The sequence below is a fragment of the Rhinatrema bivittatum genome, chromosome 1, assembly GCF_901001135.1.
Source record: "Rhinatrema bivittatum chromosome 1, aRhiBiv1.1, whole genome shotgun sequence".
Lineage (NCBI taxonomy): Eukaryota > Metazoa > Chordata > Amphibia > Gymnophiona > Rhinatrematidae > Rhinatrema > Rhinatrema bivittatum.
The window spans coordinates 75,713,719-75,739,677 of NC_042615.1; the positions used below are offsets into that span (position 1 = coordinate 75,713,719).

The following is a 25,959-nucleotide window of genomic DNA, read 5'->3' on the forward strand; positions in this document are numbered from 1 at the left end:
ACATGCCTTAAGTTAAAGTTTCTTGTTATCTTTGTTCTGTTTTTTTGTTTAAACTATATTTCCATACTATAACTTGTTATCCCCGTCCCAGTTCCATCTTCCTGTTATTATGTATTTTCCAAGCCTTAATGTTTGAATGTAAAATGGTATGATGTCCCCCACTAATACTGGTATATAAAAGTCTTCAAATAAATCCTACCTAATAAACGAAGGATGACAGACGTGTCGCAAATGCGCAGTAGAGATCAGCTCTACCGCGCATGTGCAGGCGAGCACGTCGGTCTGAGAAGAAAAAAAAGAAAAAAAATGGCGGCGTCCAGTGGCAGCGTCGGGAGGCAGCGGCGGCGGCGTTGAGTGGCAGCGTCGGGAGGAAGCGGCGGCAGCGTTGAGTGGCAGCAGCAGTGGCGGCGGCGGGGTCCGGTGGTAGCGGCGGCGGATGGCAGCGGCGGCGTCCGGTGGTAGCGGCGGCGGCAACGAGGGAGAAGAGAGAGAGGGAGGGACTGACAGAGAGAGGGAGGGACTGAGTGAGAGGGAGGGAGTGGGACTGAGTGAGAAGGAGGGAGTGGGACTGAGTGAGAGGGGGGACTGAGTGAGGGGGGAGAGAGAGAGGAGGAGAGGGGGAGAGGGAGTGGGGACTGAGGGAGAGGGACTGAGGGAGAGAGGAGGGAGGGAGTGGGACTGAGGGGAAGAGCGGTGAGAGGGAGGGCGGGAGAGAGGGGGGAGGAGGGAGGTAGGGTGTGGTGAAGAGGGGGGAGGTGAGAGACAGATGGGATGTAGGACGTTTTAACGGGCTTCTTAACGCTTGTAAATAAATAAAATAACCCTTGCTGTAGTTATACGATGTTAGGTTCCATATTAGGAGCTACCACTCAGGAAAAAGATCTAGGCATCATAGGGGATAATACTTTAAAATCGTAGGCTCAGTGTGCTGCAGCAGTCAAAAAAGCAAACAGAATGTTAGGAATTATTAGGAAGGGAATGGTTAATAAAACGGAAAATGTCATAATGCCTCTATATCGCTCCATAGTGAGACTGCACCTGGAATACTGTGTACAATTCTGGTCACCGCATCTCAAAAAAGATATAGTTGCGATGGAGAAGGTACAGAGAAGGACAACCAAAATGATAAAGGGGATGGAACAGCTCCCCTATGAGGAAAGGCTGAAGAGATTAGGGCTGTTCAGCTTGGAGAAGAGATGGCTGAGGGGGGATATGATAGAGGTCTTTAAGATCATGAAAGGTCTTGAACGAGTAAATGTGAATCCGTTATTTACACTTTCAAATAATATAAGGACTAGGGGGCATTCCATGAAGTTAGCAAGTAACACATTTAAGACTAATAGGAGAAAATTATTTTTCACTCAATGCACTATAAAGCTGTGGAATTTGTTGCTAGAGGATGTAGTTAGTGCAGTTAGTGTAGCTGGGTTCAAAAAAGGTTTGGATAAGTTCTTTGAGGAGAAGTCCATTAATGACTATTAATCAAATTTACTTAGGGAATAGCCACTGCCATTAATTGCATCAGTGGCATGAGATCTTCTTAGTGTTTGGGTAATTGCCAGGTTCTTGTGGCCTGGTTTGGCCTCTATTGGAAACAGGATGCTGAGCTTGATGGACCCTTAGTCTGACCCAGCATGGCAATTTCTTATGTTCTTATGTTCTTCCACCTCTAGAACCCCTGTGCCTTCTGGAAGTTGGAGTCTATCTCCTGTTCTAATTTCTTTTGCATACTGGATCTCTTTCTCAGGTTTTCCTTACAACACTCTTCCTTTTATTTACCAGGGGAATATAATGCCCATCACACATGATTGAATCCAATTTGCAGTTTACTATACATAATTTCTCACTTTTTGTATAAGAATAGTTACCAAAGGTTTTTTATAGGTTTAAATGTTTAAGTGTTCCTCGTTTGTTTCTATGTAATGCTCATAAGCACTCTTATTGGTTTGATGTTCTTTGTTCCATGTAATGCTCCTAGGCAAGTTAAATTGTTTCACTGTAAACCGGTTTGATTTGCATCCAATGCAAGAAGATCGGTATATAAAAACCCAAAAATAAATAAATAAACATAATCATGAACAGTGCATTTTATTTTTTTATATTCTTATCTGTATGCCTGAAGATGGTTATGTACAAGGATTTATAATAAACCCATGGATAGAAATAGACTTCAAGAGTTTTCCTGTCATTATCCATTTCACTGGTGAGAAAACATCCTTGTTAGGCAATTCCTGAGATTGAGAAGATTGTGTACCTCAGTGGAGAAATTCAAAGTGCAGGCGACACAAATGAACAGTAAATTTCAACTCTGGGAGTACCCCCATAAATGTATCAAGCATGCTTACAAACAAGCACTTTTTGTCCATTGCAAGCTATTATTAAAAACTTCTCACAAAGCACTTTGTACAAGGTGTACACCCATTTGTGCCTGGCATTGGTTCATTTAGATGTGCTATTATGCACCATTGGGACATACTAGCTGGGCATGCCATTTTTAGGGAGAACTCACTATTTGCTTAGAAGAGGGACTAAAGTTCAAGAAATGTGAGTGTCTTATCTCCCATCTGCACCAGTAGAGGCTGGGGTCAAAAATGTTGGGGGTTTCTGTATTGTGTGTGACAATATTTGGGCTATTCAGAAATTTGTCTAGCCTGACTTCCATCTTCAATATGTCTTGCTAGATCAATATAATTGTTGCATGTCACAAGTTATTTATGCAGTTATTTTCCAATGGAATAGATTTATATTGGTCAAATGAAAAAGAAAATTAGATTGTGCATTATAGAACCCAAAAGTTGCATTCTTTGAGCACTGGATTCAGAAGTCACAAACCACTGAGCAGCTAAAGTACTTTGATATACAGCAAATTTTACTTAAATGGGGGTAGGGGGAGGAGAGATGATGTCAGCCCATATTTGCAGCATTATAAACAATTCTTTATTTTTAAATGGCAAACTCTGCATCCTAAAGGGCTCAATCAGGAAATAGCACAGCATGCTTTCTTCTAATGTTTAGCAATCTTTTTGAATGATTTAAGTGATAATATGATAGCTAAACCAGTGGGCAGGAACATGTTAAGCATTTGTGTGCTTTCTGAATATGCACACAAAGGGGTAGATTTTAAAAGTAGTGTGCGCGGCCTACATGTGCGCTTGCTACCTGGCATGTGCATATGTCTGCCTGAGTTTATAACTTGCACGCACAGGCGCGTGCAAGTTATAAAATCAGGGGTCGCGTGTGCAAGGGGGTGCACAATTGTGCACCTTGTGTGCGCCGAGCTGCGCTGCCTTCCCCATTCCCCCCCCCCCCCTAACCCGACCTTCCCACCCCTTCCCCTAACCTTTCACCCCACCTAGCCCTACTCTAACTCCCCCCAAAATGTTTATTTTACCTTTTGCGTCGCCTGCCGGCACGTGATCTTCCAACAGAATGGCAATGGCCTTTTTAAAATAGGCCCAGCGTGCGTAACCCTTTTAAAATCCGGTCCAAAGTCTGGGAATAGAGGACTTGACAAGCCAGTAGATTTCTAAGTTTGTCTTGTGGTGTATCAGTTTTAGGAATAAAAATATATGGTTTATAATACTGAGAAGCTGCTTTGCTGTGTTTCTTTTTACAGGACAGAGTATGATAAGCTAATAGACTTAGTTTTTGGGTACTTGCCAGGTTCTTAGGGCCTGGATTGGCCACTGTTGGAAACAGGATGCTGGGCTTGATGGACCCTTGGTCTGACCCAGTATGGCATTTTCTTATGTTCTTAAGCTTTAATGATACTGGAACTGAAATTCTTCAGGCCAGTGTATAATAGGCTCTTATGACTTGGGAACTGGAAATGCTCAGATAAGTGTTGTTCAAAACATTTTTTTTTTAAATAAAAATATGAGCTATTTTAATCATACCAATTTGGAGATTTCCCTTGATTGAACCCATTACGATGAAACAGAGAACGTTGATGGGTTATTGAGATGGGATGCAGGTGGTTGTTGTTGGATACATTCACCATTTTTTATAAACACTATGGGGTAGATTTTAAAAGGTTGCGCGCGGGCGTACATGTGTGCACGCTACCCGACACGCGCACATCTATGCCCGATTTTATAACATGCCCGCGTAGGCACGCATATGTTATAAAATCCTGGGTCAGCTCGCACAAGTGAGTGCACAATTGTGCACCTTGCGCATGCTGAGCCACGCTGCCTTCCCCCGTTCCCTCCCAGGCCACTCCGAAATTGGAGCGGCCTGGAAGGGAACTTCCCTTCCCTCTAACCTGACCTTCCCACCCCTTCCCCTAGCCTCTCCCCCGCCAGCCCTACTCTAACCCGCCACCCTGCCCTTTGTCTTACCTTTTGCGCCTGCCTCTGGGCAGGCGCAAGTTGCATGCGCCGGCAGGCTGCCGGCATGCGATCTTCTGACACAGCAGCAATGGTCGCTCTGTCAGAGGCCTCCAGCCCTGCCCCCGCCCCACCCCTTTTGTAAAGCCCCAGGACTTACACGCATCCCGGGGCTTTACGCGTGTCGCCGGGCCTATTTAAAATAGGCCCGGCGACACGTAAGACCATTTTCACACGTAACCCTTTTATAATCCAGCCCTTTATTTCTATAAGCAAAACACTTAAAGTTTTATCAAAACATTTAATCAAAACCTTTGATCAAAACATTAAAGGTTTATCGCTGTTTTGCAGATTGTATATGTTTCTGTAGGAACTGGCTTTTTCACCTGTCTGAGATATAGTATAATACATAGGATGACACTGAAAGCCTTTGAATAGCAGGATGTTTTCTTGTTTGTTTTTTATTCAGTTAATCCACTGTTAAAGGTGAAACCATAACTTCTTCCTCCTCCATTTGACTTGTGTGCACAGTTATAAAGAAGAAATATTTAAAAATGAATTTGAGGCAGGCTTATGATCAATAGATTTGATTGGTGCCAGAGGCAGAGCACTTCCTGACAGAGAACACACCTGAAGGTATGTAAGAGTTAACTAGACCCCCTTTTTGAGAGGAATTGATTTCAGCTAGCTCTGGAAGTGCAGGTTAATGCTCCTGATGTCATATCCTAACTCTTTTGGAATTTTCCTTTGAAAATACAGGTGGTGCATACATCACTTTTCAACCTGATTAATTTGCACCTCAAAATAATTATGATGTTTTGAGAAGTTAATCATTAAGGATGTGAATTTGTTTGTGCATAAATGGCATTTCAGAAAAAAAAGTTTATTTTTGGTTTGTTCTGAATGGAACAAACTGAAAACAGAGCTGCCCAAAAATATCTGAAAATTTTCATGTATTTAGTTATTTGCAGTTAAGTCCCAAAATAATATATTTGTTTAAATAAAAGAGAGTACACGCACTACCACCACCACCACATCACTTACTCAGGTCCTGGGGGCCTCTCCATGTCCCTCTTCTCTCCCCCACCCTTGCCAGTAATCTAGTGCTGGGACCAGGGCTTTCCCAAGCTGGGATGAGCCAAGCCCAGCAGGAACCTCTCCCAACCCCTCAGTTCCTCCATTTCTTTCAGAGTGAGACTGGCACCATTTTATTGGCATCAGACTGGGTGCCAGTTTGTTGGTTTGCATTTATGTAATATGTTAGATGATATCTTCTTTAGCCTTAGTGGTTAGAGCAGCCAAAGAAGCTAGAGTTCAAATCCTGCTGACACTCCTTGGGACCTTGAGCAATCCACTTCACCTTCTGTTGCCTCAGGTATAAGCATTAGGGGGTCATTTACTAAGCATTTTCCCCCATCGATATAGAATGGGAGAAAACCTTTGTAAATACATCTCCACGAAATGTAAGCTCTCTAGGGCCAGGGAATACCTACGGTCCCTTAATATATAACTGCATTGGTTTACCAGTGATAAGGTGCCAGCTAAATCCAAATAAATAAACAATAAATAAAAAGGAAGCCTGCGGGGCATGATCAACTCCTGCCCATTTTTGGGATGAGGATGCCCATGAAGGGCCAGGGAAGACCCCAGCCCACTCTTCTTTGTAGAGTATGGAAAGTCTGAGGTCCCATGGAAGCTCTGGCTTGGCTTGGCTCAGCCTAGCCTAGGGTGGCACCAGCCCAGGGTTATTTGGCAGGGTAAAGGGGCCCATGGAGAGCCTCAAGACCTGAGGAATTGTCAGGGAGCCTGGGGAGGGCTGTTTTTTTTGTTTTTTTTTAACATAAAAAACAAGAGGGGAAAAGTAGTGCCTAGGGTTGGCTAATGCCACTTTGAAAAATGGAGCTGGTGGGGTAGGAGGCAGTGGGGGATGCACCTGCCCCCTCTAGAGCATCCTTTTGGAAAATCACTTTTCCCTTCAGTACAGTGACTTCTTAAACATATAGAAAAAGAAACTAAGGAAATCAAACTTGTTGCAATGCAATGATAAGATGGAATGAAGTAATTCCAGGTGATGCATTATAAATTTATAATGGTAGAAAAAAAAAAAAAGCATTTCAACAAATTTCTTTCATTTTTGTAACGGTCTTAAAGTAAAAGTTTTCATGTAATTAATGTGTTAAAGCTGGACTTGAGTTCTAGGTGCTATATTTACTATATATTGGAATAGTTTGACAATATAGTATTCTACTTTCAGTCTGCCTCTTAGTTATAATACTCTTTATAGTAGTGTTGAAATGTTAACATGGCCCCCAGTTGGCCAGCAGGGAGTTTGTTAACATCTGTTAAACCCATAATGTTATCACAGTACCATGGGGCAAATTCACTGTGTCTGCCATACTAATGGCATTGGCTACCTCTTCAGTCTGCTGCTCTGCTCCTCCAGCTTAGGTTTCCTTAGGCTGGTAAGAACAGCCTTAAGGCAATACTGGAGTGCTGGTCACTTTGTTATTCACACACTTCTGCCAATACTACTCAACTTCTCCTTTTTATATGATGTGAAACTGAATTATGAATAACTAACATCATTCACCTCTCAGCTCTTTTATGCCTTCACACTTTCTTGGTTATCTTAGCTGTTCTAGAGCTTGTTTTTGATCTTTTGTTTCTTTGATCAAATATTTTGATCTCAAATCATTTTAAAAGAAATGTTATCTAATACATCCATTAAGTTTGCTTAAATCAAACTACTAAAAAAATTTTTATATGAAAACTAAATAGTTACAACAAATCATGTACAGTGCATTTTCAGACAGTACTACAAACCCTTATCTATTGAAAGAATATTCACAAAAGTATATTTCCATAGAATAACACTGCAAATGAATCCAAGCTCAATCATGGTTTTTAAAATCATGAAACACAATGAAATTATACTATTATTAATAATCCCCCAGCTGAAAATGTAATGCTATCTTTTCTCTTATTCCTATCAAGCATTGATATAGCAACTCAAGTACTTTATTCAAGACTCTCACTCTGGTAGCTGTTCTAAATACTCTGCTGGACATCAGCCTCATTTAACTGAAATGGAAATAAACTGTGAACTTCAGCCCATTTCAGTCAATCACAAACAAAATCAATTTCTGCTTATATTTCACACTTCGAACCTGACTACTAAAGGGTTTTGGCTATTTTTGCTATATTGCCAATAGGGCTACAAACATCTCATGTGTGATGATTTTTAACCAGTGCTATTTTGAAATCACTCAGCTTTAAGCATTTGAACTAACAAAACAGGAGAAACCCCCACAATGCTTAGAGATGGAAGGTTACAAATCTCAGGACTGACTTATGTCAGGTATGATTTCAAAATAGCTAGTAGTTTTCTGTCACAACTAGTGAGGTAATGTTTTTATTTTATATCTCCAGCTCAGTGTCATAATATATTGCATTTACAGCTTGCATAGCAAAAGTGTTCATATTATATTCTACAATCCCAAAAATGTTAATGGATTAGATAAAGACTGCATAAAATAAATAAGAGGAGATGGTGAATATTCACTTGTTTTTAATAACTTGCTTTCATTTATATCACTATAAAGCAGTTAATGGCTATGATGGAAACTATGTAGGAAGGCTAGAAAACTCCATTATTGTGCAGGACTGTGATTTAGCTACTTTTTTTTCACAAGATTGAACAGTGTTTATTAGGAATTGGATGCACAGACAATGTACTGCCATCAAATGAATAACTGCTTAGTCATTGTATAATTGAACAAAATAAGCAACAGCTTACCAATCACATCATAATGGAAACTATATATAAATATATTCATTACATGCTAGGGACATTGCTTGTGAGGCGTGTTTCTACTTTTGTTCAGTCTATTTTACTTTAACCTTTCAAATACATATTTTTCATTAATGCTTCATGCTGGATTTATGGCAATGTATACACATTTTTTACTGCAAATGTGAGAATTTCATCTGATACTCTCATGTGACTAAAGGTTTTTGAAAATTAGCAGATCATAACAGAACCTTGTAAGAACAAAACATGTGCTATGAAGCTGAAAAAAGTATTGCCACTGCTAACAGAAGATGGCTTATGCCAGCAACTGAACACAGGAAGTAACACCCAGCTCTCTGGAATTCACTGGATACTCACTGGCTACTGCTGCATAAACAATCCCTGTCTGCACAATCAGGATGCAGGGTTTACCCATGTATTTACTGACAAACAAAACAGCAATAGATTGCTATCTGCAGGAATCCCTAGAGAACATTTCTGATTCTTTTGGGCCTCTAATAAATGTCTCTGGAGGAAAGGCATAGCTTCAACACTAACAGACAGAGAACGAAGAAGTGAAAACAGCTCAGAAAAATATTGCAAAATTACTAGCCTCCTGACATCTAAATATATGTGACTAATACATGTTTCATTTATTGCTTCTCATGGAAATGACATTTTTCCTCAATCTACTAAGAAAGGCTAAAAAATGTTAGTAAAAGGCAGAAAGCTAGAACAGATCTATCAGAACAGCAGTAAATATAAATTCACCACAAACTCAAATAAAAATTTAAGAGATGAGACAAATATTATTTCACTGATAATTTAGCTAAAAATGGCTGTTTTAATGTTTTCTATTAGCCATAATGATTTGCCTTTCTTCCAAACAAGATTTCAACATGTTATCATACTTTGAAGATCCATGCAGTAAACTCAGAGAGAATATCTGGTAACTAATTCAATGCTGATCTGCATGAAAGCATTTCAAGAAGTAAAAAAAAAAAAAAAATAACCATTGCTATCTAATTAAGGCATTTATTACTGTCACTCCATTACAGCTTAATTTAGTACATATTATAAATTTTTATTGTCATTTAATACAATTGCAAAAATAGGAATTATTTAATATTATATTTTGTTTTGAAATCAATTGCTACTTTTTCTACTCCACCATTAAAAGTACTTATAGTAAAACTTATGCATGTGTACTAATATATAACTAATGTTTGAATTTTCAAGATAAAATACTAAAATACCCCACCACAACATTCAGCACCACCAGGAAAAGTCACTACAATATAACAGATGTAGACATAACCTAGGTCAAAGACATGAATCTCCTTTAACACACAATGTGGACAGTTGAAATGCTTCGACCCTTACACCCTCCCCCCCCCCCCACAACAACCCCCCCTCCCTTACCTGATTACAAAGGATCACGCAGCTTAACATTCGATAAGTTTATTGGTTGCAATGAAATAATGGTTGCAGCCCTTTAAATACAATAACAGCATATAATATATATAATATATCAACAAGCTAACATAGCTTAAATAATACAACTTGTATAACTTTCCATAACTTAAATACTGAATTGGCTCTTGGTGACCAGCGCTACCCCTTGCAAGGAAGTGTTAAGCTTGGAAAACCGGGCAGCTACCTCAGACACCTGGCTGTCAAAGCCACAGTGTCATGTGCCTGAGACCCGACTGCTGCTCGATAACCCAGTGCAAAAATGAACTAAATAGTTCGAAGAAAGCACAGGAAATGGAGCAGCCCATGGGAATGCATCTGTCATAAAAGAATTGCCCTTTGAAATGGAAACCGAGTAAATGGAAGGAGTCTGGGTGCACCGGTAGCAGGCGAAAGGCAGACTCTATGTCAACTTTTGCCATATGCACAAGGGGACCCGCATTCCGGATGAAGCGGATGGCAGAGTCCACCGAGGTGTAAGACACAGAGCAGAGGTGTGGGTCAATATGGTCATTGACTGAATTGCCAGGGGGGAATGAAAGGTTATGGATAAGGTGGTAGCGACCCGTCTCTTTTTTGGGGACCATGCCAAGAGGGGAAACCACCATATTGGAAAAGGGTGGATTGAGGAATGGACCTGCTATTCTACCTAAAAGTAATTCCGAGCGAATTTTCTTGGCCGCCTCCTCTTCGTGCTTAGCTAGAGAGTGTGAGTTACGAGGAGGGGCTTGGGAGTTGGGGGCACCAAAATGACAAGGTATTCTAAAGCCATACGAGAAGCCATTGGATATCTCCTTGGCTTTGTCAGGGAAAGGATATATTTGAAGCCAGGGGCGCATTGCATCAACGCTGACTGGAGTTGGGGCTAGTGAATTCAGCTGGTCGGTTGTTGGAAGGCTGATGGGGTGGACGGCGTTCCTTTGAGCTGCGGCAATGGGCCGCGGGGTGAGACCCGAGGCCACAGGAGGAGCACAGGTGCTTGAACTTGCAGTGTGCCCCTGTGCAGAGGCCAGCGTTAAACTGCCTGCACACGTCACGTCTGCCGGTGCCGTGAAAGGAATACCTGTCGCAGGGAGAGGCAGGAAAGGGTTTTTCCTGCCAGGTAGACTTATGCAACGTCATCTCGTCCAGCCATAAGTCCAACAACCTGTGTTTCCAGGTAAGAGAGCGGTTATAAGCCATAGCCTTCCTGAACCGGATATCGTAGTTTAACCAAGCCCAGCCGCCTCTCCGCTGGGCTTTCATGATGGTGTCCAAATACCTGATGAGGAACGGGGACTGCTCAGGCTCCCGCTCGACAATGACACTGATAAGGATGTGAAATGCTTTGACCCAATTGTGAATGGTTTTTGCAATTTTTGGGCGTCTATCTTTTACAGAAGTTTGTCCCTCTTTTTCAGGCTCAGTGTCCAAATCCGTGATCAGCAAAGAAAAAATGTCAATGAATTCCCTGTTCCATATCTTGTTTTTTGTCGTGAGAGGGACGCTGTGAGCTAGAGAGGTCACTCCGCACAATACCTCTTCCGTCAGCTCAGAGGCCTGGGGTCCCTGTGGGACTGAAGTTGGGGGTGCAATAGGTGAAGGGGACGCAATTGAATTGGGAATGGTGAGGACTGATGGAACATCAACCTGGGGGACTGGGACCACCGTTTGAAGACTGGGTAAGGAAGCCAGGTTGGACGGTGCAGCGTCACTGTTAGGGACCACGTCCCAACCAAAGCAGGCGAGCCAGAGCTTTTACGTCCGGCTGACCGTTTTCTTTTAAAGGATTTAAAAACATTGCAAATAGCTCTAGCTAGAGCTGTGTCGTCGTCGCTGCCATCAGATGACGAACCAACGTCCAAATGAGCATTGGGCTTACCTCTAATCCTAGTAGGAAAGGAGTCAGCGGTAGGTAATGCGTGTTCGAGGCAAGATGCCGCCGGTTGAGCTGCCGGCAGAGACCTGGTAGGGCCACGCCGGGTGCTTGTTGACTGTCTGCGGCTTGAAGCGGATGCAGAGTCTGGACCTGGAGAGCTTCGACGTTCCGAGATAAATCTAGGTCATGCTGGACGCACACGGCGTGACGTCTTCTTTGCGGTTATGAGTGGGTTAGGTGGTTGAATCACCGGGATGGGAACTTGAATAGCAGGAATAGGTGCTAGAGCCGCCGGAATTGGATTTTTTGCCGCAGCGGCCATGCACTCCCTGACCCATTCAGTCCCATGGGCAGTTGCTTGTTCTCGAATCTCCGCTAACAGCAGATCCATATCTGTTAAGCCCCCTGTTCCTGGCAGCGATCCCTGGGCTTGAGGTTGTATGACTTGAGGTGGTATGGATGTCGGAGCAGAATTCTTCTGGCTCGGTTGAGCTCCCGGTCGTTTAGACTTCTGGGTTCTGGACCTTTTGAGAGCCCTAGAGGGAGGTAATGTGACATCTGATGCCGGCTCCGGTAGCAAGGCATCAGCAGGTGCACCAGATGGTGTGTGTTGTATGGGCCTGATCTTGCATGATGGAAGCCATGTGTAGAGAGCTGGAAAAGTAATAATAAATGACAGCAGGAAAGCAAGCAAAGCGAAGCGCAAGGAGTAAACAGCAAATAATTTTGAAAATTTGCTAGCAATGTACAATGTGCCCCTCAACATGGCCGCCTGCCATGTGCTCTAGGCCACCCCAAACATGGCCGCCCGCCATGTGCTCTAGGCCGCCCCAAACATGGCCGCCCGCCATGTGCTCTAGGCCGCCCCAAACATGGCCACCCGCCATGTGCTTTAGGCCCCCCTAAAACATGGCCGCCTGCCCTGTGCTCTAGGCCCCCCCCCAAACATGGCCACCTGCCATGGGCCCCTCCCAAACATGGCCGCCTGTCATGGGCCCCTCCCAAACATGGCCGCCTGTCATGGGCCCCTCCCAAACATGGCCGCCTGTCATGGGCCCCTCCCAAACATGGCTGCCTGCCATGTGCTCTAGGCCCCCCCTAAACATGGCCGCCTGCCATGTGCTCTAGCCCTGCCATGTGCTCTATGTGCTCTTTTCGCCCCTCACCCCATAATTTTAAGTTTTTTGTTTGTTTTTTTAAATAATCCCAGGGCTGCCATGACAACCGTAACATGCCAGAACGGAAGAGAAATTGTAGGCTGCTGGCCTTTATAATACAACGATATTATAAGTGCAGTAACGTACTGTAAATGAACTTTCTGCTATAAAAACTGTTTTATTGAGAGCAACGGCTAAAACCCATCAGAAAACGGGAATGGCACCAGAAGCATTCAAAACATTCACAGATGAGTAAATACAACCACGGTGCACAGTAGAATGGAAATAATAAAATCAGAGAAATTGTGAAACTTTACAATCTATAGCGTATTATATTGAGGCTTGGCGAATGGAAAAGCTAAAAGCTGTGCTGCTGTTCTTAAATGCAATATATGAGATTAAATAAACCGAAAATGAAGGACTGCTGTCCGTACTCCGGGTGCCGTAGAAGGTACGCAAAGGACCGCTGTCCCCAAGTATATGAACAAAGTATAGGAGAGCTGTGTGCAGGCAGGCATGAGGAAAAAGGACCGCTGACCCCAAGTATGTGACCAAAAAGTAGAGCTGTGTGCAGGCAGGCATGAGGAAAAAGGACCGCTGTCCCCAAGTATGTGACCAAAAGTAGAGGAGTGCTGTGTGCAGTAGAGATGTGAATCGTGTGATCGATCGTCTTATCGTCTTAACGATCGATTTCGGCTGGGAGGGGGAGGGAATCGGATCGTCGCAGTTTGGGTTTTTTAAATATCGTGTAAATCGAAAACCGGCACACTAAAACATCCCTAAAACCCACCCCGACCCTTTAAAATAAATCCCCCACCCTCCCGAACCCCCCAAAATGCCTTAAATTACCTGGGGTCCAGTGCGGGGGAGGGGAAGGGGGAGGGCGGGAAAACCGGCACACTAAAACAACCCTAAAACCCACCCCGACCCTTTAAAACAAATCCCCCACCCTCCCGAACCCCCCCAAAATGCCTTAAATTACCTGGGGGTTGCCGTACGGCCGGCGCAAAATGGTGCCGGCCGTACGGCAACACGATTCGACTGCAGGAGGTCGTTCCGGACCCCAGCTGGACTTTTGGCAAGTCTTGTGGGGGTCAGGAGGCCCCCCCAAGCTGGCCAAAAGTCCCTGGGGGTCCAGCGGGGGTCCGGGAGCGATCTCCTACGCTCCTGACGTCGGGGGACAAAAAACAAAATGGTGCCGGCGCTACCTTTGACCTGTCATATGACAAGGCAAAGGTAGCGCCGGCGCCATTTCTACAACGCACCCAGAGGTCCGAGAGTAAAAGATCACACTGGGACCCTTCCTCTGGACCCCAGGTAATTTAAGGCATTTTGGGGGGGTTCGGGAGGTGGGGGATTTATTTTAAAGGGTCGGGGTTGGTTTTAGGGTTGTTTTGGTGTGCCGGTTTTCCCGCCCTCCCCCTTCCCCCGATTTACAATTTTTTGATGATAAATCGGGGCAATTGTTATTGTATCGCGGCTCTAACGATTTTTGACGATTTAAAATATATCGGACAATATTTTAAATCGTCAAAAAACGATTCACATCCCTAGTGTGCAGGCAGGCATGAGGAAAAAAGGACCGCTGTCCACAAATCCTTTCAGGGGGTCACTGGCCCTTTAAAAACAAAGTGAAAGCAAGTAAGCGGCAGTCAATGGGATCGCTTTCCCTTGTAGCAGTTTATGAAGTAAAGCAAGCATATCTATCGGCTGGGAAGGTTCCAGGACCATGTGGGAAGAGGGGGAAGGGTAGGAATCTGGAATAAAAACAGGGTTGGGTTTGTTTTTTTTTTTTTTTACAATACCGTGTGATGAATTGAGGAGTTGATCTGCTCAGCCTCAGCGACACCCTTTTCCTGCAGCAACAAGGTCTCTGGAACAAGCAGGAGAGGAGCACGTGGCAGGAAGCTTTGTAAGAGCAGCGTGTGGGGCTCACTGAAACGATTGAGCCAGCAAGGAAAGGCAGCCAGGGAATCCCCGCAGGAGATTCACAGAAATCAGCAGCTCACAAGGTAAGGCTAGCAGCCTTTTTGGAGCTCGATGAAAAGATTCAGCCAGTAACGAAAGGCAATCAGGGAATCACTGCAGGAGATTCACAGAATCAGCAGCATAAGCATAAGGCACAGCCAGCGCCGGCCTGTTCCTCAGGCGAAAAGGGGGTCGCCCAAGCCCTGCGTCCCCTTTTCAACTCGGGGAACGCCCTCCCGGCCGGCCCCCCCCCCCCGTCTCGCTTTCCCCGCCCACATTGTGCTCGCTTCCCCAAAGAGTGGGGAGTTCTTAATCTGCAGCTCTGTTTGAAACACTGGAGGTGGGGTGGGGCAGGGCAGACATCAACCACCTTTTATCCAGCAGATTTAGAACATACATAAGAAATGTAGGTATTACTGAACTTGCTTTACTGTATTTACAGGATGTTGAGGGTTTTCATCATGAACTGTGCCACTTTACCATAGATACATTTGTTATATGTTTATACAGTGTTGCAGCAATGAAGTGTATATAATAGTTCATTGGATAGCTCTAGTATGTGTGATGGAATAGTGGTTTTTGATATTCTGCAGGGGCCCATTCTACAGACCAGTTACTAGATATCATTCTTTTACTTTTACAACAGACAAGAGCTGCCTTAGGCAGCTAAATAACTGCTTACATAACTTAACACACACACCTCCCTGATAGTCTCTTTGCTCACTTATCTTGACCCCATATAAGAAATAGGACACTGTATCTTTTGAAATTAGTCGTCTTCTTCAAAGATGAGGTAATTTCAATTCCAGGAACATCTCTTTGGTCCCAAATGGTCAAAACTGGAAAGCCCCCCTGTGTTAAGTCTACAAGAGGTTAAACAGTGTTGACTGTAATAGCGAGCCATTTTCTCTGTCTAGGCTTTATTCAATTACCAACAACAGCAGTGCTATACTACAATCTAATACTGCAATATTAAATCAGCATTCCACATTTGCATTTGTTTCATGCCTCTCTGAAGACTTGACATGCACCGGTCATTACTGGAGTTCTCATAACTTTGAAGCAACCCGACCCTAGAATGCAAAAAAACTGAATCTTGGGCACACAGGTAATGCAGCATGGGACGATATCTCCCAGAGAGAGCAGCACAGTTTGGTCTTGTAGTCATCTGCTGCTCTATCCCTCGTAAATGAACTTGGAAGACTGCCTTCAACTTATCAAGGGAAAGCAACGCAGATGTCTTATAAAAGTTACTTTTCTTTCTGTGGCTTGCTGCACTGTGTCTTCAGCCTCATGCTCGAAGCCACCCGTTCAGGCAAACTCCTAAGTCCTTTCTTACAACGAGGAAGGCATAACAAAAATATGAAGATTGTGAAAAATAAGAGATTGAGAGAAAGATAGAAAGAAGTTATTGCCGCTTGGCTGGCTCTGAAAGAGTTCTTGTAAGTACCGCACACAGGATTTGTAATCAATGGCACACACGAAATGCCTCCTGGAGATGGATTCTGGCAGCATCCTGACCTGAAGCCCCCCCACCCTGGCAACAGCTGTGAACTTTTCTGTTTACATCCCTTGCAGGAACCTCGAAATAAACAACAGCAACAAAAGGAAATGAAAAGTCAATAGAAGAAAAATAAACCAAACCTACTACTTACCTGATCTGAGCGTCCACGACCTCCCACTATGATCTGCCGGTGAAAGAAAAGGCAAAAGCCAAGTCCGAAGAAGCAACACACTCAGACAACCAGATAGTAGAAATCCCCCGAGTGAAAAGGCCGTCCGGAGGCAAGCCAGAGTTTGCCGGCGAGGTGATGAGCCTGCTGGCGGTGCTCCTTTCCACGCGCGGCGTCCTCTCCACCGAAAGGGAGCCACTCGCAGGGAGGCTGCAGCCGGCGCGTGCTCCCTCTTCAGCACCAGCGGCTCTGCGGACAGCACCCGCACCTCTCCCCTCACCGTTCGCCTTCAGACACCGAACCCGACTCTTCTCCCGCCTCCCCAAGCTCTGGCAATTACCCCGCAGAGCCCGCCCTCCGGGTGACGTCACCCAGCCCCCGAGAGCTAGCTCGCTCGCTCTCTCTCTCTCTCTCTCTCTCCTCGTGAGATAACTTTATTAGCATGACAATTTATATGTTTTGCCAAACTTGTATACAACGTGATGGAAATAAAGAGGCGATAAAATACATTTAAAAACATAGGCAATACTATGCTAGTAATAACAGCAAAATAATTTTACAAAGGGAATGAGAAGGGCAATGTTGATGGCCACTATTGCGTTTGGCTTGGTGCACACTCGTTAAATAGAAAAAGTGTTCGCACGCACCATTACCACTTCCCCATGTTCCAGGGACTTCTCCAGGACCCTTCTACCCTCCCCATAATAATAATCCAGTGCCGAGGCTAGGGCCTTCCCAGACTGGGCTGAACCTTCCCTCAGCCCCTCAGTTCCCTGACTTTCTTCAAAGAAGCCTGAGTCTGGAACAATTTTATTGACAACTTGACGCTGGTTCATTAGCTTGCATTTGTGTAATATTGTTAAAGGTTGTTTTCTTCAGAATGCAGGTGTATCCTAGTGGTTAGAGCAGACAGCTAAGAATCAGGGAACTCTGGCTTCAAATCCTGCTGATACTCCTAGAAACTTTGGGCAAGTCGCTTTACCCTTTGTTGCCTCAGGTACAAACTTATGGTATTATTCACTAAGGGGCGGATTTTCAAAGGCCCGCGCGCGCCAGCGCGCCTATTTTGCATAGGCTGCCGGCACACGTAAAGCCCCGGGAAGCGCGTAAGTCCCGGGGCTTTCGAAACGGGGAGGGAGGGGGCGTGTCCGGGGGCGTGTCCGGGGGCGTTCCCGAAATGCCGCGGCACGCCCCCGAAACGACGCGGCGTTTCGGGGGCGGGCCCGGGGGCATGGTCGAGGCCTCCAGACCACGCCCCCGGGACTGGAGGACGGAGCGGGGCTGCCGGCGACGCGCGCAAAGTTACGCCTGCTGAAAGCAGGCGTAACTTTGCCGACAAAGGTAAGGGGGGGTTTAGATAGGCCGGGGGGTGGGTTAGGTAGGGGAAGGTGGGGGGAGGGAACAGGCAGGCCGCGCTGGGCTCTGCGCGCGCAGGCTGCACAAATGTGCACCCCCTGCACGCGCTGACCCCGGATTTTATAAGATACGCGCGGCTACGCGCGGCTATACGCGTATCTTATAAAATCTGGTGTACTTTTGTTCGCGCCACCGGCGCGAACAAAAGTACCGGCGCACGTATTGTTTTAAAATCCACCCCAATGGTATTATACATTTCCCTGCAGTAATATATTTGGCCCCTGTTATTTCCCCAGGGGAAAAATACTGTGGCAACAAAAGCCTAAACACCATACAACTATGACCACCAGCTGTGGGGCCACTTGGCCCTTAGAATGACTCCCCCAAAACTTAGCAAAAATCCTGAGGATTTGTATAGACGCCCTAACCCACTGAATCTCCACTTCCTTTGTAGGCAGCCTGCTGTGAAAATTTTAATAAATGAAATTTTTAAGAATGACACAAGGATCTCCCCTCCCCCACCAACCCCACCCCTTAACTCAAAAGGTCAGACTCTGGAAGCTGGAAGGCTTGGATGCCCAACCCCAGATCATCCCCTTTAGAAAATAAAATTGGACTGGTGTTCCAATGGACCACCAAAGCAAGGGCCCAAGAACCCCTTCCTTACACACAGAAATCCCTGATGGTCTAGTGGACCACTGGATCCTATCCTCCATCTAGCCCATCCCTAGATCTCTCCCTTACCTAACAAAGACAAGCTGGTGGTCCAGACCCAACGGCAACTATTTTCCAAAATGATACCATCTACCTGGCCTTTTCTCCTATCGTGTGATGGGACAAGCAGTGATATTTGATTTGCAAAGTTTAGGGTAGTTTAAGATTTTAATGAGCTCATTAGCATGTGTTTGTACATGGTCCCAGGGCTCCTTAGAGTGAGATATTTCAAATATCTCACATTATGCCCACCATAGGTTATTCACAATGTTTTTTGCACAATAAATGGCCTAACATAACTTAGTGAATGAACCCCTTAGATTGTAAGACCTCCGGGATCAGGGAAATACCTACAGTACCTGAATTTAACTGGCATTAGGCTACTAGTGATAGTGTGAGGGAAATCCAAATAAATAAACAAATACATTAAAGAGGAAACCAACAGGGCAGGAATATTTGGTGATCACTAGGCTGAGGATGACTATGAAAGGGGTAAATGGGGCTAGGAAAGACAGAAGCCCTGGCATCTTTTAGGGAAAATTGAAGTGCTTGTAGATGCCCAGGCTGAGCTCAGCTCAGTCTAGCCTGCAGAGGCACCAGTTCTGGGTTATTGGCAGGGGATGCTTTGGGTAGGGGGGCCCAAGGGGAGCCTCAGGTCATGAGGAAGTCGGGAGGCCCCGTTAAGAGTCCAATGCAATACCATCCACTCAGGTTTGTGCACAGGTTAACCTGCGGTTGGACGCACATTTTGGAGATGCGTCCATAATCCCTGATCCCATAAGAGGATCAGCACATTCAAACCAGGGCATAGTTAATAGTGCTCATCTCATATAAATGCCATGTTGATGATGCTATTAGCTATTACCTCCAATGTAAAAAATAACCAGGTACCTGATGTGCACATTTTGTCCTCAAAATTTAATATCAGCCCGGGAGCTGGTGTTAAGTTTTGAGGAGTCCCAAACTTGGAACTGAAAAGCAAAAATTAAATTATTGCTTTTCTGTGGTTCCTTCAACTTAATGTCATGGCAATATTAAGTTGGAGGAACCACAGAAAGCAGCAATGTGAAAAAATAAAATAAAATAAAATAATGTTTTTATGGGGGTCAGGTTAGGAAAATGGGCACTCAATTTATGGGTGTGCATGGGTTAGGAAAACTGATGCTCATAAAATTGAGTGTCCATTTATGTAACCCATGCACAGCCGCTTCTCCTAGGCACCCAATGCCAAAGAGGTGCTAGGGACCACAATTTGCCCTAGTGCCTCCTTTTTAATGCAGCAGCTCATTTCCGTACTGCATCCTGCACCTGGGCGAGGTGGATGGTCAAAAGTTAGGAAAGCGGGTGCTTAAACATGAGCATCCATTTTTTCCCATGCGGATATTGCATTGGCCTGCATGTTTTGTTTTTTTGCAACATATCAAAAATAGAAGTGGAACAACACTGCCAAGTGTTGAAGGGTGCCACTTTGAAAAAATGAAGCCAGTGTGACCCTTGTCGGTGGGAGATGCCCCTGCTCCCACCACATCACTCTTTTGCAAAATTCCTTTGCACTTTAGTACAGCAACTTCTTCACCACATAGAAATGGAAACTGCTCAAAAAGAATGTGCTGCAAATGTAGTACAAATTGCAATGCAAAGATAAGATGAATGAGCTAAGGCCAGATGATGCATTGTAAATCTATATTGGTGTAACCTCCATCCCATTCTGGTCCTGGGCATAGGAGCACATGGGGAGGGCCTGGACTATGCAAGGCCCCCTTGAGCTCCTGGAATTCATGCATGGGCCAGGGGGGTGAAGGTCACTCTTTTCAAGACCCTCAAGGTTTTGTACTCTTAGCGGATCTTCCTAGTCTTCAGACAAGTATCCATAAAGGCTGTGTCTTTACCAACTCTGTTGTTCAAAATAAAAATCTTTACTGTCTGATAGCAGGAAAATCAAAGTCAAAACAAGATACACTTCTCAAATAGTACTCACATATTGGCCAATTCAGTATGGCGCCCTTGGTTGAGCGCACCATTTAGCACCCATTTGGCCACGTGTTTTTGATGCGCGTCTATTACCCCTTATACTGTATGGGGTAATAGCGCCTCGAAAACGCGCGGCCAAACTCGCAAAAACTAACAGCACTCATGACATGCAAATGCATGTTAATGAACCTATTAGTTAGTCGCCCAGGATACTGAAAGTAAAATGTGCAGCCAAGCCACACATTTTACTCTCAGAACGCCTGCCCAGAGTCAGAAAAAACTGCTTTTCTGTTCACCCTCTGACTTAATATCATAGCGATATTGTCGGAGGTCCCAAAAATTAAAAAAAAACAAAACTTCAAAAAAATAAAACATCTGTCCGCTGGTCTGTGGGTTTGAAAACAGATTCTCAATTTTGCCAGCATCCGTTCTCCGAATCTGTGGCTGTCAGCAGGTTCAAAAACCGACGCCGGTAAAATTAAGCATTGGTTGTTGGACCTGCTGACAGCCACTGCTTCCGCTAATAAGGAGATGCTAGGGACATCCTTATTAGCACGGGCCCTAATTTAAATAGAGAATTGTGCGCCCAGGAGAGGTGCTGGGAGCGCATCAGGAGAACGGGCACTCAACACAGAGTGCTCTCCCGCACTTTATATTGAATCGACCTGCCAGTAACTCAATCCAGAGAAAAGTCATAAAAATAAACACAGACTAATTCATCACTTCACACTTCACCCCCAAATAAGTCAGCTCTTTGGGATGGGTACCTCTTTTCACCCTGGGCCCTCCCAGTACCTGTTCGGTAGCTGGAGTTTTTTGTCCAAGGTCCTTTCTCACTCTCTTTCTCTTTCTTTTGAATCTGAGGCTGATTGTAACTGAACTCTGGTGATCTTTCCCAGGCAGGCTATCCTTCCTCTGGTACCTCCCAGTACACTGGTCCACTAGCTCTCCAGGGAAATCCTCTTTTCCTGGGTTCTCATTTCACACTGGCAGACTGAGACAGGTTGTCTTTCCTCTGACACCTCCTTGTACCCTCATTCCCAGCTTCAAGAACCCACTTCATCAGGACTTCCACAGTGTGATGTAGACTCTGTCCTTGAAAGCTCATGCCTCAATAAATTGGTTCATCTATAAGGTGCCACCCGCTTCGTGCCATTTTTGCTACACCAGACTAACATGGCTATCCCTCTGAATTTCAGAATTTCCAGGAACTCCTTTCCTCAAAACTATCTCCTATTATCCTATAGGACTCCAGTGTACAGTCCTCTCCTTTTATCCATGGCCATTTTTATGAGGACATGCATGTGACTTCCACAAGGAAAGGCATCTGCTCCTTCAGCCCTGGGATAAAGCTGATTCTCAAACTCCTACCCCCCCCCCCCCCCCATGTCACATGGGTATATAAGTTTTATTAGATCTCAAATTCTTACCAGTGGGGAGTGGAAAACTATATTTACTCACCTACAAGTAAACTGACCTCAAAATAAGGGCAGGGTCTAGATCAGGGGTGGGCAATTCCAGTCCTTGAGGGCCACAAACCTGTCAAGGTTTTAGGATATCATAATGAATATGCATGACATAGATTTGCATACATCTGAGGCAGAGTGCATGCAAATCTCTCTCATGCATATTCATTAGGGATATCCTGAAAACCAGACTGGTTTGTGGCCCTTGAGGACCGGAAGTGCCCACCCCTGGTCTAGATGGTAGGCGTTAATTTCAGAGAGTAAAATGTGCAGCTTGGCTGCACATTTTACTTTCTGTATCATTTATTTATTATTTATTTAGCATTTTTCTATACCGACTTTCCAATAACAAAATTATTGATCAATTCAGTTTACATTTTAAACAATAACAACAATGACAAGTAAATGTCTTACAATGAACAGGTCGAATTAACTTGGATTAAGATATATGGGGGTAATAACATAATTATCATGTGGGACTAACTAATAGGCTCATCCACATGCATTTGCATGTTGCGGGCGCTATTAGATTCGGGAGGGTTGGCCATGCGTTTTCCCCACACTATTACCCCTTACTGTATAAGGGGTAAAAATAGCGCGTCGAAAACACGTGGCCAAACGGGGGCTAACGGTGCGCTCGGCCGACTGCATCAGCCCAACTGCTAGCAAATTACTATTACTATTGAGGCCACAAATGCCATACCACTAAAGGACAAACTACCCTGTCACTTCCTCCCCCTCCCACCACAAAGCAAAGTATATGTACGTATGGTACATACCCCAAATGGACAAATACTTTAAAAATACAGAAAGGAAGCACATGTTAGACATTGACAACATTTGACATTAAGTCACCATTTGTGTACCAAAAAAATCACATAACACCATAATTCTCTAATGCAGACACAAGTTGTGATCTGCCTTAGCATCTCTCAACCCTCTTGGATCTTCTTTGCTTCACCTACAAAGGATCTCAAGTTAAATCGTAATAACCTTAACAATGGGCTCATCCCCCTGAACTAACACCCTCTAAAGCAAATCACATCTCATCACATGGTGGATATGAGCCAGCTGGACTTCTTTCTATTAGGAATGATCATCAGAAAGACAAATCTTCATTGCTTTGCATTCCAACAACTCCTCCTTCAGGTCACTATTTTATGGACACTCTGGGCTATAGATCCAGGTACCTAAAAAGAGAATAAGCACATATTCTTCCTCCAATCCATCTTCTTGAGACTGCATACCAAATTCTGCAAAGCAAAATCCAGGTTAACAGGCACTAGTTCTTAGAATAGCAAGAGCAGGCAGGCAATCTGAAACATAAAATTCAAATTAGGCAGACTTATTCAGGGAAAATGCAAATGAAGGCAAACGTCTGAATGAATGACAAATGTTTAGTAGTTTTGGGATTTTACTAGAAATTCTTTTTTTTTTTTTAAATGTCCTTTTTTTTACAACTCTCTTTTTTTCTGTGGAAGCAAAACAAAATTCTCTTAAACTCAACCAAAGTCCTTGAAGAACAAGTGATATTTTCTTGTTTCAGCCCTCTTGATTTGGTAGGACATCTGCTTCTATTAAAAAGTCCATTGTTCACAGACCCAGGAAGAAAAATTGAAATTAACAGTAGGGATGCAGCACACTCTATAGCTGATTCCACTACTTACATAGCCCTTGGGAATTTCTCCATCTGGGTCGGCTTGGAAATGATCAGCAAGTGAAACAAGGAAAGAGCATTTAGGAACGCAAACAGCACTTACGAGAAAAAACAAACAGGACAAACAGGACAACACAGAGAAGGGATTCCTTAGAACTTGGATTCTGGCTTGGAAGACTTCTTCAGACTGGATTCACACTGGAAGGAACAGTCTCACTGGAAGCTTGGAACAATCCAGAAACTGGCAAATGTTTGAGGGGTTTCGGTCATGGCTAGGCTGGCAGTCTTTATGCACAGGTTCCGGCCAGTTTCCCCATATACCGATTATTTCTGGCAAAACCTGAAATGGCATCAGATCAGGAGATTCCAGCTTTCCTTCTTCAGTAGCAGAGCTCTCACAGTCACAACAGTTTGCCCTTAAAATCAAGCTGGGCACTGATGTGGGCAGAGACACCTTTTCCACCAAGTCCTTTAAGGGGATCTTTCTTTGGTTCTTCTTTCTTTAAGTTGGACGGGGGACCCTGATGGACACTCTAGAGCTACAACCCATTTTGGGGATGAGGACCCAGCTTCCAGCTTCTCCGTGTGCTGAAACTGCTGAAAAGGGGTGCTTTTCCTGGTTCATCATCATGCATTTTTTACCTTTAAAAATAAAAAGGAACTAGGCAGTCTCTAGGACCCAGCGGTCTCCTCGTTCACAAACACACTATTTCTAGGGAACTGACTTCTACACTGCAGATTTCATGCTGGCTGCCTCCCTTTTCTTTCAAGCCTGCTTGCCCCATAACCACAGGCTTCAGAGAGGAAAAGGAGAACTCCGTTGGCCCTGTCACTCCTGATAGCGGATCCCTCTCTGCAGGTATGCTATTGTGCTGCTAAGGCTCTCTCTCTCTCTCTTCCCTGCAGTCCCATGCTATAGTACGCACTCCTGGCCGATGCCATCCCCGGCTTCCCCAGTCTCTATCTCTTTTCCACTAAGGCAGCAGATTTCTGCTTGCCAGAGGGGAGGGGGCGGGGCTGGAGATTTTCAGTGCCCTTCCCCGTTGCTTCTTTATTTACCTCTGCGCTCCTAGATACAAACTTCAACAGTAAGGGAGGCAACCTAACAAGCTCCAGGGCCTTCCTGCCCATCCCTCCTAATCCCGGGCCGCTGCAGTGCTCTCTCCAGGGGTTGCGCTGGCACTGCTTACCTCTGCCAAGCACACAGGGCTGGTATGACATGCTGCTTTCACTCACAGTCCTCTCCAGCTTAGGATCTGTGAGGAAAGCGCTGAAAGGAGCCAGCTGTAGCAGTTCAGGCTGCAGGAGGCACTCTCCGATGTCAGTAGGCGAAATCTCCCTGTTCACAAACAAAAATTACTGTTGCTGTAATGCCCCCTCACTCCTCGTCAGGCTGGGTGGACCCCAGCACACAGCTCCTCCCCTGTTCTGCAGGAGGATTTAGACTATAGCCTGTGATTTCATTCAATGCAGATTGCATCACCTCCACAGCAGCACAGGACCTCCTTCTGATTCCATCTCACTGAATCACTGGACTCCCCCTCTGCGAACTGCCCCGGGTGAATATCAGGAGACTTCTTCATCACCTCCCCTCCTTCTCGGGCAGGGACAATGGCCACCTTGAATCTATTATACTCTATGGGACACTTTTTTTGCAAAAGTCTGCAAGATCTTCAGGGTGCCTTCCCCGGGTCGGGAGTACATCTCCAGGCACCCCTGAAGCCTCCAAAACCCCATGGCCTCCATGCTGGGCACCATTTTAGTGTAGCCCACTTCCTGTTTTGGCGCTCTTTTCAAGGCGCTTAGGATTAAGTACTCACACGTGCTCGTCCTGCTCATTAGTCAAGTACTCCAAAAACAGCCACCTCCACACCAGCTCTATGTTCAAAATAAAAATCTTTAGCCACTGATGGCAAGGAAATTAAAGTCCAAGTAAGATACACTTCTGAATGGTGCTCACGCAGCAACTCAATCCAGAAAAAAGTCACAAAAAATAAACACCATCTGATTCACCACTCCACATATCTTCCCCAAAACAGGCCAGCTCTATGGGATGTGTACCTCTTTCCATGCTGGACTCTCCCAATACCTGTTTGATAGCCATAATCTTTTCTCCAAAGTCCTTCTTTCTTTCTTTGTCTCTCATTTGTGACTTGGGCTGATTATTTTATTTTTGGTTTGATATTATGTTCTGCTTTTTGCCACTTCAAAGCCGATTACATTCAGATACTGAAGGTAGTTCCCTATCCTCAGAGGGCTTACAATCTAACTGGGTGATGCATCACGCCGCGGTAGTGCTCTAACGTGAGTTATAGTGCGTATATTGTGTGCTAAATGCAAATTTTGCTTCTCCCCACCCAGATTCCCCCCCCCCCCCCCTATTTCAATCCATTATAAATATTTTATCACGGTCGACCGAAAGGATGGTCAGCTGCAATAAATAACTACACCTATTTGAAATATGTTAAATATGTGGCAGGATGCCTGGGACCCTAACGCAGGTCCCAAGGCTCGAGCTGCACATTTAAATTGGCAATAAATAAATAAA

General features: G+C 44.7%; 1 protein-coding gene and 1 long non-coding RNA gene across 2 annotated transcripts in view; both read right to left on the reverse strand.

Moving 5' to 3' along the window:
- The window catches only part of FSTL5 (follistatin like 5), a 1,290,346-nt gene extending 1,273,796 nt beyond the window's left edge, over positions 1-16,550 (reverse strand). Inside the window, 1 exon segment of the mRNA XM_029618151.1 lies at positions 16,230-16,550. The gene's annotated coding sequence lies outside the window, so the exon portion shown is untranslated.
- Positions 16,551-23,158: 6,608 nt separating this feature from the next.
- On the reverse strand, positions 23,159-25,150 carry LOC115100059. The gene is made up of 2 exons (XR_003858956.1): positions 24,602-25,150; positions 23,159-24,053 (listed from the first exon to the last, which is right to left on the reverse strand). It is a non-coding gene; the product is annotated as an uncharacterized LOC115100059 (long non-coding RNA).
- Between the last annotated feature and the right edge of the window lie 809 nt (positions 25,151-25,959).